This window comes from Xenopus laevis, chromosome 2L (assembly GCF_017654675.1).
Source record: "Xenopus laevis strain J_2021 chromosome 2L, Xenopus_laevis_v10.1, whole genome shotgun sequence".
Classification (NCBI taxonomy): Eukaryota; Metazoa; Chordata; class Amphibia; order Anura; family Pipidae; genus Xenopus; species Xenopus laevis.
This window is the reverse complement of record NC_054373.1, coordinates 69,715,705-69,734,819: the sequence shown is the minus strand read 5'-3', so window position 1 is coordinate 69,734,819 and position 19,115 is coordinate 69,715,705.

Below are 19,115 nucleotides of genomic sequence, written 5' to 3'. Positions count from 1 at the left end.
TATATCACTAATGCAATACAGAATTGCTTCAATTATGCCCATTGTAAGAAAAAACCTGGCCCAAGCCCAGGCTGCCCAACAAAGGATATACAACCGTAATGCTAAAATACGTGTCTTTTCACCGGGAGACAGAGTACTAGTTTTGGTCCTCACTGTGGAAAGTAAGTTCCTTGCAAAATAACAGGGACCCTTTGAAGTAATTCAGAGAGTTGGGGAGGTAAATTACAAGGTACACCAACCTGGCAAGAGGAAGCCAGAACAAATTTATCATGTTAATTTACTTAAACCTTGGAAAGACAGGATATCATTGATTGCAGTACCAGCTTATGCTGTTTCTAAGGTAACTCGCGAGACCCCTCTGGTCCCTGAGGTTACCATTGCAGAAACTTTGCCCACCTCCCAAAAACAGGAGGTAAAAGAATTCTTAATGAGGAATAGGGATACTTTCTCTAACCTCCCAGGAAAGACTCCCGTTGTTGAGCAGGATATTGTCACTGAGCCAGGGGTTCGTGTTAAACTCAAACCCTATAGGATTCCCGAAGCTAGACGGAAAGCTGTGGCTGATGAAGTGGCAAAAATGCTTGAGTTAGGGGTAATTGAAGAGTCCAATAGTGACTGGTCCAGCCCGATTGTTCTTGTTCTCAAGCCAGATGAAGCTGGCGGTTCTGTAATGATTTTCCCAAGCTTAATTTGGTATCCAAGTTTGACACTTACCCAATGCCTATGGTAGACAAGCTCATAGACAGGCTGGATACTGCTCGTTATCTGACAATATTGGATTTAACAAAAGGGTATTGGCAGATACCATTATGGGAACAGGCCAAGGAAAAACTGCTTTTGTCGCTCCAGGCGGTTCTTTCCAGTACAAAGTAATGCCATTTGGCCTACAAAATACCCCTGCCACATTTCAAAGGGCTATGGATAGAATATTAAGACCTCACCAAAAGTATGTGGCTGCATATTTAGATGATATGGTGATACACAGTATAGATTGGGAGTCTCACCTGCACAGAGTTCAGGCTGTGTTGGATGCCCTTCATAAAGCAGGCCTTACTGCCAACACCAAGAAATGTGCCATTGGTTTGGAGGAGGCCAAGTATTTAGGTTACACCATTGGCTTTTCTGGGTATCACTGGCTACTACAGGAGGTTTTATTCCTCATTTTGCCACCTTAGCTGCTCCCTTAACAGACTTAATGAAGGGGAAAAAACTCTGTCATGATCAAGTGGTCCACTGAGGTAGAAAAATCTTTTCAGGCCCTCAAAGATGCGTTATGTGCACAACCAATCTTGTATTCCCCAGATTTTTCAAAGGACTTTGTGGTCTAGACAGAGGCATCAGATGTGGGGTTAGGAGCAGTATTATCCCAGCTTTATAATGGGGAAGAGCATCCAGCGGTGAACTTAAACAGAAAGCTCAATGACTGTGAGAAGAAGTATGTCACGATTGAAAAGGAGTGTTTAGCCATAAAGTGTGCCCTAGATGCCTTAAGGTATTACCTCTTAGGCAGAAAATTTGACCTTATTACTGACCATGCACCTCTAAAATGGATGGCCCAAAAGAAGGAGACCAATAGACGAGTGAATCGTTGGTTCCTCACACTGCAGGACTATTATTTCACAGTGACTTGGCCCGGGTCAGAAATGGGCAATGTTGATGCCCTGTCCTGGGTTAATTCCTGCTAGGCCTCAGTAGTTCCAACCATTGGGTTGAAACAAGGAGGGGGGTATGTGGTGAGGTCACTACTAGGATACTTGGTAAAGTTCAGGACAGAGCTTATTTATGTCCCAGGTTCCTAACAGAGTGGTTCCAGGACTGCTAGTCCAGCCTGGGTGTTTTAAGTTGTCCTGGGCATCTCAGGTGGTTAATTAAAAAGGCAGCTCAAGCCACAGTGCAGAGCTCCTGGCTGGGGAAAAGACACAGGAAAGCTGCCTTAGTGCACTGAGTGAGAGGGACTAAAATCACCACAAGGTTTGGGGTTTTGTATATTCCTGTATGTTCTCTGTTTTGGGGAGACAGGCAGTAGGCCTCCTCCTGGTTAGTTAGGAAAACTGACCTGTATTAGTTAGAAGCCCATTAAGTGACAAGGATTATATTTTAAATTGTTTGTTTTGTTTATTTTGCTGCAAGAGACAATAAACTGCCAAAAAGAGATTACACTCTCATGAGTTGTGCAGTGGGCTGTGTTACCCCATGAAAATTGATCCCAGCTACCCAAACTCTTATAAGTGTCTTGGTAGTAAGCCAGCAGGGTTGAAAGGTTTCTTAGCAAACCCTCAGCTTCAATGACAAACAATTGGCGGTCATTCACCATATTGCGTACCTGGCGATAAAAACTCAATGCTAGAGTACACAACTGTGGAGAAGGATCTGCATACAAGTATCTCTGAATTTGCTGGAGACCGAAGGTGTGCACTTGAGAACGTATGCACACAACTCCCTGCCCTCCCTCTCTCAACGGGAGGCTTGAAACACCTGCAGAAACTCAGTGCTTTCCTATCCAGAGAAAGTCCAGTAACCTTCTCTGGATCTTAGCAATGAATTCTTGGGTTGGGCAAAACCCTTCCACTTGCCCAGGCAGGTTAGAACACGCACCTCAAGTTCAATGAAATTCTGTGAGACAGGATGCTCCTTAGCTGATAGGTAGACCCCTAAATATTTAATGATGTTACTCTCCTATGAGATGTCACAAAAAGCAGGAGGCAGGAAATCTACCTGTAGAGAATCCTCCTGAGCTCTTGGACCAGTTGATAAAGGCAGATGAGGCAGCAGCGTGAGCTTTTGCCACAATCTTATAGTCTGTGCTGAGCAGTGAGACTGGTCTCCAGTTCTTAATAAGGGGGAGATCCCCCTTCTTAGGAAGTACTGATAACACATAGCTTTTGCCACAATCTTATAGTCTGTGCTGAGCCCCTTCTTAGGAAGTACTGATAACACTGCTTGACAACATGAAAGTGGCAACTCACCTTTCTTGAAGGCCTCATTTAGGACCATATGGAAATCAGGGCCCAGAGTATCCCAGAAGAACTGGAAGAACTCTACGGTTAGTCCGTCAAACCCAGGAGATTTATTGTGGGGCATTAAACTGAGTGCTTGAGAGAGTACATCTAGAGTGATTGGTGTCTCCAACCTCTCTTTTCTCCTCTCACTGACCACTGGAAGCCCATCCCATAGCTCCTCACAGGCATCTGGAGAGAGAGAATCTCTAGAAAAAAGGTTTTGATAGAAGGACCAGACTTTGTCCCTGATAGCCTCCGGATCCTCAAGGGGGGTTCCATCCTCCGCAAAAAGGCATGTGATATGTTATCAGTTCCCCTTCTTCTTCTCCAAAGCAGATCGCGAACCACGATCCGTATCACAAAGTAACTGCATCCGGCTTCGCACCACAAACCTGTCGCTGTTCCATGTTATGCAGAGCTTCTTTCCTTTCTAGGTATTCACACTGAAGGGCTTGGTCTTCAGAGCCTAATAGCCTTTGCTCAAGATCAAGCACCTCCCCATTCAGTGCCTCAATCTTTGCATTGCTCTGTCTGATCACACTTTTGGTATACTCTTGACACATGAGCTTTAGGTGAACCTTGCCTACATCCCACCACTGATTCAATGTAGTAAATTCATCCTAAAAAGCCCTCCAGCCTCTCCATGTATCCCGGACCCTCATCTTCTAATAAACTGTTGTTAAAGTGCCAGTAAGCAGCTTTTGGCAGAGATGGTGCAACTGACATTCTCAGGGATACACAATTGTAGTCTGAGAATGGTGTCAATCTAATGGTGCTTGAATGGGCTCTTGACATGAGATGGCTTGATATATATATCCTATCAATCTGGGATTGAGAAACATGACCATCTCTCACCCTGACATAGGTAAAGGCATCTGTCTCTGGGTTCTGTTCTCTTCAGACGTCAACTAAGGAGAAATGAGCAATTAGTTCTCGAAAAACTGACTCAGATGAGTTCCTTTTCTTGGGTACATTGCGATCTTGAGCATCAAGGGTGTAATTAAAATCACCCCCTATAATCAAGGCTTCATCAGAGTCAATTGTCTCCATATAGGCTGACAAACTTTCACAGAACTGTGCCCTCTCTGGTCCAGTAGTAGGGGCATACACATTCATTAGATTATATGTTCTACCTGACTCCTGGACCCGAAGATGCAATAGACAGCCAGGGATGACAGAGTTAGCACTCAGCACCTCTGGATGGAAGGATTCTGCGAAAAGGGTCACCACCCCACAATAATGTCCAAGTGAGGTGATTAAAAAAGTCCCTGCCCGGGGACGTCATGTGATGCGTTCGTGAGTAGACGTGTTGGCACATCGCTCTGTCCCGGACTGAGGAAAAAGCATCATAAGCTTCCTTTTATTATCCCCTAAAAGGTGAAATCTGCTTTATAATCTATTGGAGGCATGACTAAAACGGGAAAAGCTCAGAAGAAAACACTGCAGAAGCCATTAACTGACTTCTTTGACTCCCAAAGCTCGGCACCGGAGGAATCCAAGATGGTGGCAGCAAGTCCTTCTCCTCTACGCAATCGGATAGTGGGCCGCCAGATAGTCTGGTAAGCCTACATTCAGAAATGCCACACGACTCACCGCATGTTAGCGACACAACTTTATTGCAAAAATTTAAATCTCTGTTACACAAAGAACTGACAGAAATGTCCGTAACAATTACATCACAGCTGACACGCGAAATACGCGATTTGGGGCACCGTACTGAGAAAATGGAAAACAAGCTAGATGGAGCTATCATACGCTAAAATGAACATGACTCCTCAATCACGCACCTTGCAACACAGTATGTGGAACGTTTGGAAAATTTGGAGAACAGGTCCAGACGAAATAACATTCGTATAAGGGGCCTTACTGAGGACATTAAGGATCTACATATTGAAATCCCTAAACTCTTGGCCAATCTAGTTCCTGATATACCAATTGCCCGTTTGGAGCTGGACTGTGTACACCGAGCGTTGGGGCCTAGAAAGGCCAATGAGATGGCGCGAGACGTCATTTTACGATTTCATTACTACAACAAAAGTGGCAGTCATGGCGGCCGTATGGGGAACTGCGGACTTAAGCTATAACTCGAACCCATTTCAAATCTTTTCGGATCTGGCAAGCATTACGATTCAGCGGAGAAGGGAGTTACGCCCTATCACGCAGTTATTACGGCAACACAATATCTTGTATCGGTGGGGCTTTCCGTTCAAGTTTTTATTCAGTTACAACAGCAAGCAACATATGGTCAAGTCGCTGAAAGAGGGGCAAGCGATACTTCACATGTTGAGGATAGCTTCGGATCAAAGTCCAACTGATCGTCCGCACTCCTCGCCCACTCAAGCGCCACCATCCCCAAGAAGCCCACTGACCACTATTTGGGAAAAAGCACCGTTGAAATCCCCATGAGAACTTATCCACAAATGGTAAAACCGTTTTTTTTTTGTATATTTCTGCACCTGTCTTATTAATGTTACGTTACACTACACTATGTAACATTTAGTTTATTCTGTGACATTTCCTCGGCCGGGAGAACGTTTCCCCCCCTTACCACTACACAATGACATCGGTGTGGATATTACTGGAACATATTTCCAATATTGAGGCACCTCTCACTCATACATAGTAACATAGTAACATAGTAAGTAAGGTTGAAAAAAAGACACATGTCCATCGAGTTCAACCTTTTTTTTTTCTTTTTTTTTATTAACTACCTATCTGCCAGTTGATCCAGAGGAAGGCAAAAAAAAAACCCATCTGAAGCCTCTCCAATTTGCCTTAGAGGGGGGAAAAATTCCTTCCTGACTCCAAAATGGCAATCGGAGTAGTCCCTGGATCAACTTGTACTATGAGCTATTTCCCATAACCCTGTATTCCCTCACTTGCTAAAAAGCTATCCAACCCCTTCTTAAAGCTATCTAATGTATCAGCCTGTACAACTGATTCAGGGAGAGAATTCCACATCTTCACAGCTCTCACTGTAAAAAACCCCTTCCGAATATTTAGGCGGAACCTCTTTTCTTCTAATCTGAATGGGTGACCTCGTGTCAGCTGGAAAGACCTACTGGTAAATAAAGCATTAGAGAGATTATTATATGATCCCCTTATATATTTATACATAGTTATCATATCACCCCTTAAGCGCCTCTTCTCCAGCGTGAACATCCCCAATTTGGCCAGTCTTTCCTCATAGCTAAGATTTTCAATACCTTTTACCAGCTTAGTTGCCCTTCTCTTTACCCTCTCTAATACAATAATGTCCTGTTTGAGTGATGGAGACCAAAACTGTACGGCATATTCTAGATGGGGCCTTACAAGTGCTCTATACAGTGGAAGAATGACCACCTCCTCCCTTGACTCTATGCCCCTTTTAATACAGCTCAAGACCTTATTTGCCCTTGTTGCTGCCGACTGGCATTGCTTGCTACAGCCAAGTTTATCATCTACAAGGACTCCAAGGTCCTTTTCCATAATGGATTTGCCTAGTGCAGTCCCATTAAGGGTATAAGTGGCTTGGATATTTTTACATCCCAGGTGCATGACTTTACATTTATCAACATTTGGCACTTAGCTGCCCAGATTGCCAGTTTGTCAAGATCGTGTTGCAAGGATGCCACATCCTGGATGGAATTAATTGGGCTGGATAATTTTGTGTCATCTGCAAACACTGATATATTACTTACAACACCCTCCCCTAAGTCATTAATGAACAAGTTAAATAAAAGTGGACCCAATACTGAGCCCTGGGGGACCCCACTAAGGACCTTACTCCAAGTAGAGAATGTCCCATTAACGACCCTTTTGAGTGAGGGGCCACATCTTGGTGAGGACTGTTCTGGTCTTGTATATCCAATATGGATACTACAGTTTCACCCCCAGTTTGATGTTTTCTTGCTGCGACTGTCTGATTTTTTTCTTTATTTAACTTTATTGGTTCTCCTTTTTTCTTTTTTTCCTTGTTACGCTGCACTGACAATTTAAGGACACTTGATCCATTTTACACCTTGCTGACTCAATGCCCACTATTAATCTGGGAATGGCATGACTACCTGAAGAGTTTTTTTTTCACAGAACTACAATGGCGGTTTTGTTGACACATAATGTTAAGGGGCTTAACAGCCCTCAAAAACGTTCTATGGCCTTTCGCTATTATAAATCTATGGGAATACAAATACTTTTTTTTGCAGGAAACGCACTTTTCCAGAACTTCAACTCCTAATTATTTTCACAGCCAATTCCCACATGTTTTTTTGGCTACGGCAGAGAAGAAACAGAAGGGTGTGGGAATCTTCATTAACAAAAATCTACCCTTTAAATTATTGAAGTGTGTGCCCGACCCACAAGGGCATTTTGTGATTATTGTTTGTCATATTGGGGAGGCGCTCTACACCCTAGCATCAGTATATAGCCCGAATGATCACCAACATAAATTCTATAACAGATTTTTTACATCTTTGTCCATACACAACAGAGGGCACATTATAATAGGAGGTGATTTGATTGCTACTTTGAATGCAAATAAGGATCATTATGATCCAATGAATCCACTTAAGAAATATACTGAATCTATTTCAAAAGTATTACAAACGAAACTAAAAGATATGGGACTTGCTGATGCATAGAGAGAGAGAGTGTAATTATACATACTATTCAAACCCTAATAAGACATACTCCAGAATTGACTATGTCTTACTTAGTCTTCCACTTTTGCCAAAAATAATCTCGGCAAAAATCCCTGCATGTTCTTGGTCAGATCACAACCCAGTGAAAGTTATTTTACATGATTTAGATTACCCAAGACATGCTCCAATATGGAGGTTGAATGAAGCCATCCTTACAAACCCACAAGCTCGTTCCGAAATCAAACAGGAATTAATTTCCTATTTCGAGCTTAATAATGCTTCTGATGTTAGTGAATCAATACTTTGGGAAGCTCATAAAACCTACATCAGAGGTATTATTATTAAAATCTGTTCAAAACGGAAGAGGGAAAAAATCATAAAAGTTAATAAATTGACACAGCAATTGGAACAAACTGAACTAGAGTATAGAACAAATTACAGTAATAGATTGTTTAAAAGTATTCGACAATTTAAAACGGAACTTAATCTAATTCTTTTGGAAGATGTTGAGAAACAACTTCAATGGATGAGACAAAAATGTTATACTAAGGCTAATAAAATTGATACGTTGTTAGCAAATAAATTACGAAATATACAGAAAGGTTCTTCCACATATAGCTTACTTACAAAATCAGGCGCTATTACAGCTAATCCCTTAAAGATTACTGAAACATTTAAGGATTACTATTCACAACTTTATAAGAACCAAACTATATTTAATAAACAGAAAGCAGATTCAATCTTTCGAGGTATAGTGATTCCCACTTTAACTACTGATCAAAAAGCTTCTATGGAACAACCTATTGCAATGGACGAAGTCCAGTGGGCCATAAAATCTTTGAAATCACAAAGAGCACCAGGGCCGAATGGGTTTACAGCCCCTTATTATAAACATTTCTCCAAAGTCTTGATACCTCATATCACTAATATGTTTAATTTCATAGGAACCAGTAAGCAATACACCTCTGACTCTCTTAGAGCATTTATAACAGCCATCCCAAAACCAAACAAAGATAGCAATTTAGCTGAAAACCATAGACCAATTACAATATTAAACTACAATATAAAACTCATAGGGAAAATTCTGGCCAGGCGTATAAATGTGTTTCTACATACCTTACTTAATAGAGACCAAGCAGGTTTTGTGCCTGGTAGACAGTCAACAGATAACATTCATAGGGTTATTGATTTAGTGCATTGGGCCAGGGAGAGGGGCACATCTGGAGTGCTCCTCTCTCTGGATATAGAAAAAGCTTTTGACTCGCTGTCATGGGATTTTCTTAAATATGCCCTGAATAGATATGGGACTTTTTTGTCACATATTAAGGCATTGTACGACTTCCCAACAGCCCAAATAAAATATTGTGGATTTCTCTCCACTCCAATTGCAATAGAGAGGGGTATGCGGCAGGGATGCCCACTGTCGCCAATCTTGTTTGTTATGACAATGGAATATTTTGCAGCATGGATAAGGCATAATGTAGATGTGACAAGTATCTCTATGGCACAACAGGAATATAAATGCTGTTTATATGCTGATGACTTGCTGCTTACTATTACCAAGCCATTGATTTCATTGCCAAACCTCTTTAATATCATGGATAAATTTCAATTGCTTTCTGGGCTTAACATTAATGTAACCAAATCTGAGGCACTACCGCTTAATATCTCACCTGCTATGAAGAAGCTTTTAGAATTGAACTTTGATTTTGAATGGGTACAAACTTCTGTAAAATACTTAGGTGTCCGTATAACGGATTCATATAACACGTTGAGGGGCAGATTCACCAAGGGTCGAATTTCGAAGTTAAAAATACTTCGAAATTCGACCCTCGAATTGAAATCCTTCGACTTCGAATATCGAAGTCGAAGGATTTAGCGCTAATCCTGCGATCGATCGATCGGAGGATTTTTCGTTCGATCGAACGATTAAATCCTTCGAATCGAACGATTTGAACGATTTTAATCCAACGATCGAAGGAAAATCCTTCGATCAAAAAAAGGTTAGCAAACCTATGGGGACCTTCCCCATAGGCTAACATTGACTTCGGTAGGTTTTATCTGCCGAAGTAGGGGGTCGAAGTTTTTTTTAAAGGGAAAGTACTTCGACTATCGAATGGTCGAATAGTCGAACGATTTTTACTTCGATTCGTTCGATTTCGTTCGAATTCGAACGAATTTAACCAATTCGATGGTCGAAGTACCCAAAAAATACTTCGAAATTCGAATTTTTTACATTCGAATCCTTCACTCGAAGTTAGTGAATCTGCCCCTGAGTGTTAATAATTATAAAAACCTTATTAAGAAACTAATGGACGACTTGGACTCCTGGAAAGGTTTTTCAATCTCATGGTTTGGTAGAATTAACATCATAAAAATGAGCATATTACCACAAATATCGTACCTGTTTCGTACCCTTTCTGTTACACCGCCAGCTGATTAGTTAACCAGGTTGCAAAACGCATGCCTCAAGTTTGTATGGTGTGCTAAACGACCAAGAATAGCTAAAGCAATATACAGACATAAGTCAATGGGTGGATTGAGTGTCCCAAACTTTCGTGAATATTATATGGCAGCACAGATATCACAGATGTTGCATTGGTTTGTTCTTTCACAACCACTGAAATGGGTATTGATTGAACAGGATATTTGTCAGTGCAGTTTTCTTGGGGATATTTTATGGGCTCCTAATGTATCACAATCTGCTAAGAACTTTCCTACTGTAAAGCATACATTGGCTATATGGCACGCTGTAGCCTCTAAATCTGGTTGTCTAAACATAAACCCTTAGCACCTTTGTTTAATAATCCAGACTTTCCACCAGGTCTGGAACCTAGGCAATTCAGTTGGTGGGTGGATAAAGGACTTACACATATCAGCTACTATTTATTGCATAATAAAGTTATAAACTGGACAGTCTTACAAGACAGATACAGATGAAGCCACTTGGATTTGTGAGTTAAATGCGTCATGACTCAGAGTTAATTGAAGAAACTGTGTTATCTAAAGTTATCTTAACTCATTTAATGCATTTAACCTTTTCATTAGCATACCAAAGCACCATTGTTCACAATGGTGAATGCTTTAATTAGATGGGATGTTGTGTCACAGTTTTCTGTGTTAAATGAGATAAATGGGATATCTGTGTTTAGTTATTCTGTGTCAAACAGACAAACCAAAGTGGCTGCATCTGTATGCCATTCCTGATCAGGAAAGATACCGCTATATGGAAAAGAAATTTTCATTTTCCACTCTTACATTTTTTGAAACACTCCCCAGATGAAAGGATCTCTTAGTTACCTCTATAGACAATGTACTACTTCTCAGCCTATAGCATCCCTGACATATGTTAAAAATTGGACAGCAGAATTGTCACTGACTATGGATGAGCACACTTGGCAAACTATTTTCACAAACACAATGCATACTTCTGTTAATATATTGGCACAAGAAACTTCATATAAGATTTTAAGTAGATGGAACTTGGTACCCACTCGCATAGCCAAATGGAAACAGGGAGCTAATCGTAATTGTTTTCGAGGATGTGCCACACTAGGCACAATGCTGCATATATTTTGGCAGTGTAATAGGGTACAACGCTTTTGGACTAGAGTCTACGAATTAATATATACAGTATTACAAATAAACATACCTAAATGCCCAGTGGAAGCATTATTGAACAAACCAATAGAGGCAATTAATAAGTCGCACCATAAACTAATCACACATCTTTTCACTGCAACTAAGCAAACTATTGCGAAAGCCTGGCTAACTCCGCCTTCTCAGAAGTCAAAAACAGAATATATACTGTCTTCATTATGGAAAAACTCACTAGCATAACACTAGATAAACAGGAACAATTCACAAAAGTTTGGGACCCATTGATTCAATACCGCTACCCAAATAGATTTGACCGTAATGTTTTAGCATGTATTCAACGGCTGTTTAAATGTATACACAAAATACAAAATCAATGCACTGAGATGTAAATGTTGAATATTTGCAATAAAGAAATATTGAAAGAAAAAAAAAAGTCCCTACCGTTCCACTCCATATGCCAACTTGCTTCATGCTCTGGAGTGGTATGGGTCTTATGGAAGAAACTCACAGAGTACCCTCCTTGACGAAGAAAGGAGAGTACCTGAAACATTTGGAAAGGTTTCCGACAGCCGTTTGTATTAAGTGTGCTTATACTCAAGGCCATTACTGAGTCTTAGGAAGTGCTTTAAGCTTCATCAAGGTCTGATTTTTTGTGAAAATTCATTATACGGACATATTCCGCTGTTCCATAGGTCTTTTATGACCTTAATGTATTGTCTCACAGAATTGATAACTAAAGGCAAATCAGGCCACTTCTCCAGAGCCATTTGCAGCTTCTTCTCTAATTTAACAACAAGGGTGCTCTCATGAAACTTTTTGAGTTTCTCAGTAGGGATGATTGTGGCATAAGGATTTGTCACTCCTATGTCAACCTCCCCTTCGATGTTCCCCTCATCCATGCGCTCCTCCTGGCTAAGGGATAGATAATTTCCCCTCTCCACTAAAGCTTTGAGAATCTCTCCACTAGATGTTGCAGGAGAAGAATCAGAATCACTTGTCATCTGGAGACTCTGCAATGGCTCAACTTCACTTGAAAAACTGAGTCAGTACCTCAGGAACACTGACTACCTACTCTGCAGGAGTCTCATTGGGTTTCCGTTTACACTCCAGGGGAAGATCTTCCAAATTATTTTGAGGCAGATGCTGCACCCCTGACTCTGTGGGGAGACTGACACTGCCATGTTCAAGGCTGTGCAGACAATTAACCTCATTATTCCCCACCTGGTCTGGAGGCAAGAGCGCATGGTCTGACACTGGTTGATCGTGACCAACAGTTGGGCCAGACAATGTCACCACATGAGGAGCTGCACTTTTTACCCTTGGATGGAGGTGCTCCATCATTAACCACTGATGCCTATTCCTCAGGTACCAGCCATTTGGATTTAAATTTCCTATTTTCTTGGCATCTGAAGAGCAAAGGCCACTATCTGCCCCCACCCCAACAGGTGTTGCTATCATGGGTACCCCACACCCTCAGGAATGCCCATAACAGGGGTACAATTTTTTGTGGTAGGAACAACTGTGGCACTGGGGGATGCATTGATATTTTTTCCCCCTTCTCTTTTGCTGCAATCGTAAGACATGCTGCAGCCATCAGTGAAGAAGGAGGAGGTTTGGATGTTGTAGAGGTGGGTTGTGTAACAGCCACCTTGAGGTTCTTTAGTGAAGGAGATATCCCCTTTGAGGACCCTGCTAAAATAGTCCCAGCAGGATAAGATATTTTATTTGAGGCACTGGGGGCAGAAACAGGGGCTGTGGTCTTAATATGCGCTTTGGGGCAACTCTGGCGAGTGTGCCCCAGGTTCTTGCAAAGGAAGCACCTCACTTCCTCTGTGCTGTAAAATTTTTTATACAGCACCCCTTCAAATGGAACCCCGAAAGACCCCTCAATATTGTCTTGACCCCAAGGTAAAAGTAGTTGCACCTGCCTTTTAAAGGAAAGGACATGCCTCAGTCTGCTCTCCTTACATCCCAGGGGAATTTTAGAAATATTTGATTTTAACTCCCCAAGAGCTTGCAGGTGGTGGTACAATAAGTGGTCTTGCAGGAAGGGGGCACATTAGATGAAACCACTCTTGTGCCCAATCCTTTTAGGGGTTCTACAGGGACATAACTCCCTCCCACTGTGATACCCATCTGCACCAGAGCATGCACTGCAGTTAGTGTAAGGGCCTTTATATAAGCTTCTATGCCATGAGCGCTTGACATTAAGCATCTGACCCCATGCTTCCTTGTAAGCTTCTCTACCCCAGCAGTGACTTTACTTGGGTTGCTGCCAGTAGCCACCACCTGTGCAAATGTTTTAGCAGGGGTAACATTGGCTGCAGCAGCAGAAGTAGAGGCAATTGGGCTTTTTGACATGGGCTCTGACTGGTGTTTCCTTCCAGAGCTACAACTGGGTTTTCAGCTCCTTTTGTTTCAGAACCCTGAGGTATTTTTTATAACTTTTATTTTACTCATTATTTTACATAACAACCCACAAAAAGAAAGCTTTTTACTGTTGAACAACAAAAAGTAAATTTTAAGTTGAGAAGCGATCTTGAGCATCATGGGTGTAATTAATATCACCCCCTATAATCAAGGCTTCATCAGAGTCAATTGTCTCCATATAGGCTGACAAACTTTTAAAGAACCGTGCCCTCTTTGGTCCAGTAGTAGGGGCATACACATTTTTTTTTTAAAGTTTTCTTTTATTCAACAAAAGGCAAATTGACATATCAGTACATATCAAGTAGACACGTGTGATCAAAAATATACAGTCCACATAATATATGCCAGCAGGTATTCCAATAAAACAGTACAGTCATCAAGGACAGGTTTGAAACAAAGCAATCACTGAACATTGGGGTTAGGATATACCTCAAGCCATCTCTCCCAGATTTTCTCAAATTTAGTTGAGGAGCCACGCGCTTCATAAGTGAGTTTGATAAGTGGTAAGGTGCGGTTGACCAAGGCAATCCAATACTGGACTGAGGGAGGTGCAGGCTGAAGCCAATGAAGTATGATGGCTTTTTTAGCATAGAACAGCAAAGTACAATACAAAATTCTAACGTGATTTTGTGGAACCATATCCTCCACTACTCCCAAAAGACAGGCTTCAGGAGAGAGGACTTGAGGCAGCTCCATGTCATCACTCAAACATTTAACCACCGCACGCCAAAATCGAACATTCTTGGGGCAGGACCATAAAATATGTAAAAAATCTGGTCTTGGCACCTGGGACTGGCTGGAGATTTGTCAGGGAATATATTATGCAATCTGAGGGGTGTAAAATAATAGAGGTTGAGAACTTTAAAATTAATTAACCTATCCCTAGTAGAAATAAGAAAGCTATAGCTAGAAGCAGTGGCTTCCTCCCAAATATCATCATTAATGACAGGTAGTATTGATTGCCATTTACGGCGGGCAGAGTCAAATGGAGAAGGTCCTAGGTCTTGCAAAGCTTTGTACAAGTTAGTAACTAGCTGTCTCGTACTTTCCACTCTAAGAATATCTTCAAACCGAAAAGTATGATAAGTAATTGGACCCGGACCAAACTGGGCTCTACAAGCCCAAAACAAAACATGTTGCAGTTGCATAAACCGGAACACATTCAAACTCATAGGAGCCACAAAATCTTGTAGTTGCTGAAAAGTTGGAAATGACCCATGTTGCAACAGGTCTCCAAGGGTTTTAATGTTACGAATGGGCCAATATATAAAATCAGGCAGATGCCGAAGGTGGGGAAGATGGGAATTGCCCCACAGAGGGGTGTATGGAGTAAGCAAGGGATTTGACAAGTGCTGTAACCTCCGTGCAGTCTGCCAGGCATCATAGGGGGCCCTCAATACAGGAGGCAGAATAGTAGAGTCCTTTAACTTCCTTTTAGGGCAGTGGCATAGGGATTCGATCGAACCTAGGATAAGGGAGTGAAATAACATATTGGTGTCTTCTGGATTAGGTACCAGCCACTCATGCACATGTGACAATTGCGCTGCATATAGTAAAACCAAAGATTCGGGAGTCCCAGGCCCCCATTTGGGACAGTAGCTGTAAGAGACTTCCAGGAGATCCTAGGGCATTTATCTGCCCATATATATGAGAACAAAGCACTATTGACTCTGCTAAAGAATGATTTAGGTATCTTCGCGGGAGCATTTCGAAAATAATACAAAAATTTCGGTAGGAAAATCATTTTAAACAGATTAATTTTCCCCCATAAAGTCAAAGGGAGACCCTTCCAGGAGGTTGCCGTTTTGAGAAAGGTACCAAGCAACGGCAGTAAATTATCATCAATAAAGGAGGAATCCTTGAATCCCAAAATTGGAGTGCTATCACAGATCTGTATCACCGGATTGGTGTCAGGTGCCTTCAGGTGTCAGGCTCAATACTGCCCAAAAAGCCCAAAATTGTATATCACAAAGCAAGAAACCTGCGGCACAACTGTTGCAATTGATTAAGTGATCAGAATTTATTCAGCTCACAAACAAAACGGCAACGTTTCGGGCCTCCACTGGGCCCTAAAGGAGGAATCCTCGGCAGTTACAATAATTCCCAGATATTTAACTTGGTCAGACCACTGTAATTGGAGAGATGGGGGTCGAAGGACAACAGGGACAGGGTCCACCGGTAAAATGGAGGATTTATCCCAGTTGACCTTCAAGCCCGAATATGTCCCATATTCTTGGATAAGGGAAAGGGCATTATGAAGGGAAGGGCCTGGATCTGCAAGAAATAGCAAAATGTCATCTGCATACAAAGCAATGCGCTCTTCACAGGTTTTGTAACGGAGTCCAGTTATATTGGTAGCCTGTCTAATCATAATGGCCAGAGGTTCTATTGCCAGTGCAAACAATAAAGGAGACAATGGGCAGCCCTGGCGGGTGCCACGATACAATGGGAGAGGTAGAGAATTGGAGTTATTAACCCTAATCTGAGCCTCTGGATGTGAATAAAGTAACTGAATCCAAGCTATAAATTTAGGACCAAAGACAAATAACTTGAGTGTTTCCCACAGAAAGGACCATTCTATCGTGTCAAACGCCTTAGCAGAGTCAAGAGATACTATGATTCGGGAGCCGGAGTTATCATGAAGCATTTGCAGATTGGTATAGAGATGTCTAAGATTAACAGAGGTGGACTTAGTGGGCATAAAGCCGGATTGGTCCGGATGAATGATAGAAGTTATAACCTTGATCAATCGGGTGGCCAGAATTGTCGCTAATATCTTGGCGTCCGTGTTAATGAGTGATATAGGGCGATAGGAATCACAGGATTCAGGGTGTTTGCCCGATTTATGTATCAAAATTATCAAGGCCGAATATAAAGAGGGAGGGAGACGGTGGTCAACTAAGGAAGCATTGTACATAAGGAGTAACTTGGGAATTAGGTCTTTAGCTACTGTTTTATACCACTCAGCTGGGAGACCGTCAACTCCTGGTGTTTTATTATTCGGAAGGGAATGTATAGCTTCTGAAATTTCTTGGACAGTTATATCTGCTTCTAGGAATGCGACCTGTGGGAAATCCAAACGGGGGATAGGGAATTGACTCAAGTAAAGACTAATGGACTCTGGGGATTTAGTTATTTGAGATTGGTATAAAGAGGTATAATACTCCTGAAACGTCAAAATGATTTCCTTAGGTGAGGAAGTAACATCCCCATTCAGTTTCTTAATTCTAGGGATCATGGTAGTGGGCGTGGAAGTTTTAGCCAAATATGCGAGTGTCTTCCCACACTTCTCACCTTGGTCAAATAGACGCTGGGTAGCATATAATAATTTTTTTTGGGTTAAGGACGTACGGGTGAGTTCCAGGGCTTTTTGGGCTTTACATAAATTATTGTGGAAGAACTCTGAAGGCCGATCTACAAATTCTCTCTCAGCTGCTTGAAGCTCCCTTTCGGCCAACTGAATCTCTTGTTTAGCGTGATTTCTAGCCTGCTTAATAGCAAATATTATGGACCCACGTGCTACCGCTTTAGAAGCCTCCCAAGTTACAGCGGGAGTGGATGAGTCCCCATTATTATTCCAATACTCAATATATTCCAATACCACTTTCTCTTGAACTATCGAGTTTTTCAACCACATAGGGCTGAGGCGCCACATCTTGTCAATGGGTTGGCTATTTATACAGATGGTTAAAAGGAGTGGGGCATGGTCGGAGAATGCCCTGGGAAGGTAGGAGATCTCGGATACCCAAGGTAGGAAGTCTTGTGAAGCTAGAGCCAAATCAATCCTAGAGAGTGACTGATGTGTGGCTGAATGACAAGAAAATTGTCTCGTCTGTGGATGTTTCCAACGCCACACTTCAGTCAGTAACATTCCCTCTGCCCAAATCGCTAGTGGAGTAGAGGAGTAAGTATTATGGGACATCTTATCCAATTGGGGAATAAGGGGAGAATTGAAGTCGCCAAGTAGGCAAAAGGGGTCTGGAGGAAATTCCAATACCTTCTTAAAAATTAAGTCCAGGAGATCCATAGACATAGGGGGAGTTTTTATCGACAACAATTCAAATAATAAGTGCTTCCGAACTAAAATAGCTACCCCTCTGGCATACGTAGAGAACGTGGCATGGTAGTGGTGAGCCACCCCAAAATATTTTGCCCAGTGAGATGGGTTTCTTGCAACAATAATAGCGAGGGAGAGTAGGATTTAAGGTATTGAAACAGTTGCGCCGCTTGAACTTAGAGTTAAGGCCCCTAACATTCCAAGAGCATATATTAACCATAGCCATTTGACCAGAACAAACATATAGATGCGGAGTGTACATTCAACATGCATATATCACACAATTTGCCAACAATAGCCTTTGTAATATATAAATAAAAATAGAAAAAATCAAAAATAACCCCAGAGACCCAACCAACCCCTTCCCACCCCTGCTCAGACATAAACATAGTTGAGCCTATACCCGTAACTTGTCAACACTGGAGGAAAAGGTAAGTATGCAACTTTAGTATCGGGTAGTGTTCCAGTCCCTGGAGTGTACTAGCCATAGGTCATGAAAAAATAAGAGCCATACCCAGTATAGCAACCGCCATAGCGTCCCAGAGTAGGCCCAATGTCTAATAATGCAGACAAGAAAAGGTGAAAAATTGGGCTCAGATATCCCACGGACAGCAAACGCTGGATGCTACAATCAATGCCCGCTATAGCAGGAAAGTGGGAAAATTTGGCCATATTCCAGGAGAGATATACTCACTAGCAGCAGACATAGAAAACTGAAGGCCTCATGGATCAGCATTACCACGACGTGGGGAACGATGTCTCACAGCATCAGGGATGTTTGTCTCTATCCACTGCATGACGGCTTCAGGCTGGTCAAAAAATACAGAAGAGTCACCAGTGGTGATGCGGAGCTTCGCTGGGAACATCAGAGCATACTGAACCTTATGCTCACGGAGTATCCGACGAACTTCTGTGAAGGAGTTGCGCTTCTTCTGGACAATCATGGAGAAGTCGGGAAACAGTAGAATCTTGGCATTGCCTTGCATAATATCACCCTTGGAGCGCGCCTCACGGAGAACAGCATCTCTAGCCTTAAAATTAAGCATTTTAAGCACAACCGCCCTGGCTGGGGCCCCTGGAGGAGGCTTGCACGCTGGGACGCGGTGGGCCCTTTCAATAGCAAACTGCGGAGAGAATATGTTAGGGTCAAGCTTATCTTTGAACCACGATTCCAGGAACATTTCCATATGCGCGCCCTCCGTTCCTTCTGGTAGGCCAATAATCTGGAGATTAGATCTGCGTTGTCTATTCTCCAAGTCGTCAACATGTGCTATCAGTAACTTCTGATCGTGTTGAAGCCGTTGTATTTGGTGCTGTAGAGGATGCACCCCGTCTTCTAAATCACTAATACGACGTTCAGCCTCACCTGTGCACTCGCGTAGCTTCTGCATATCATGGCGGATAAGGGAG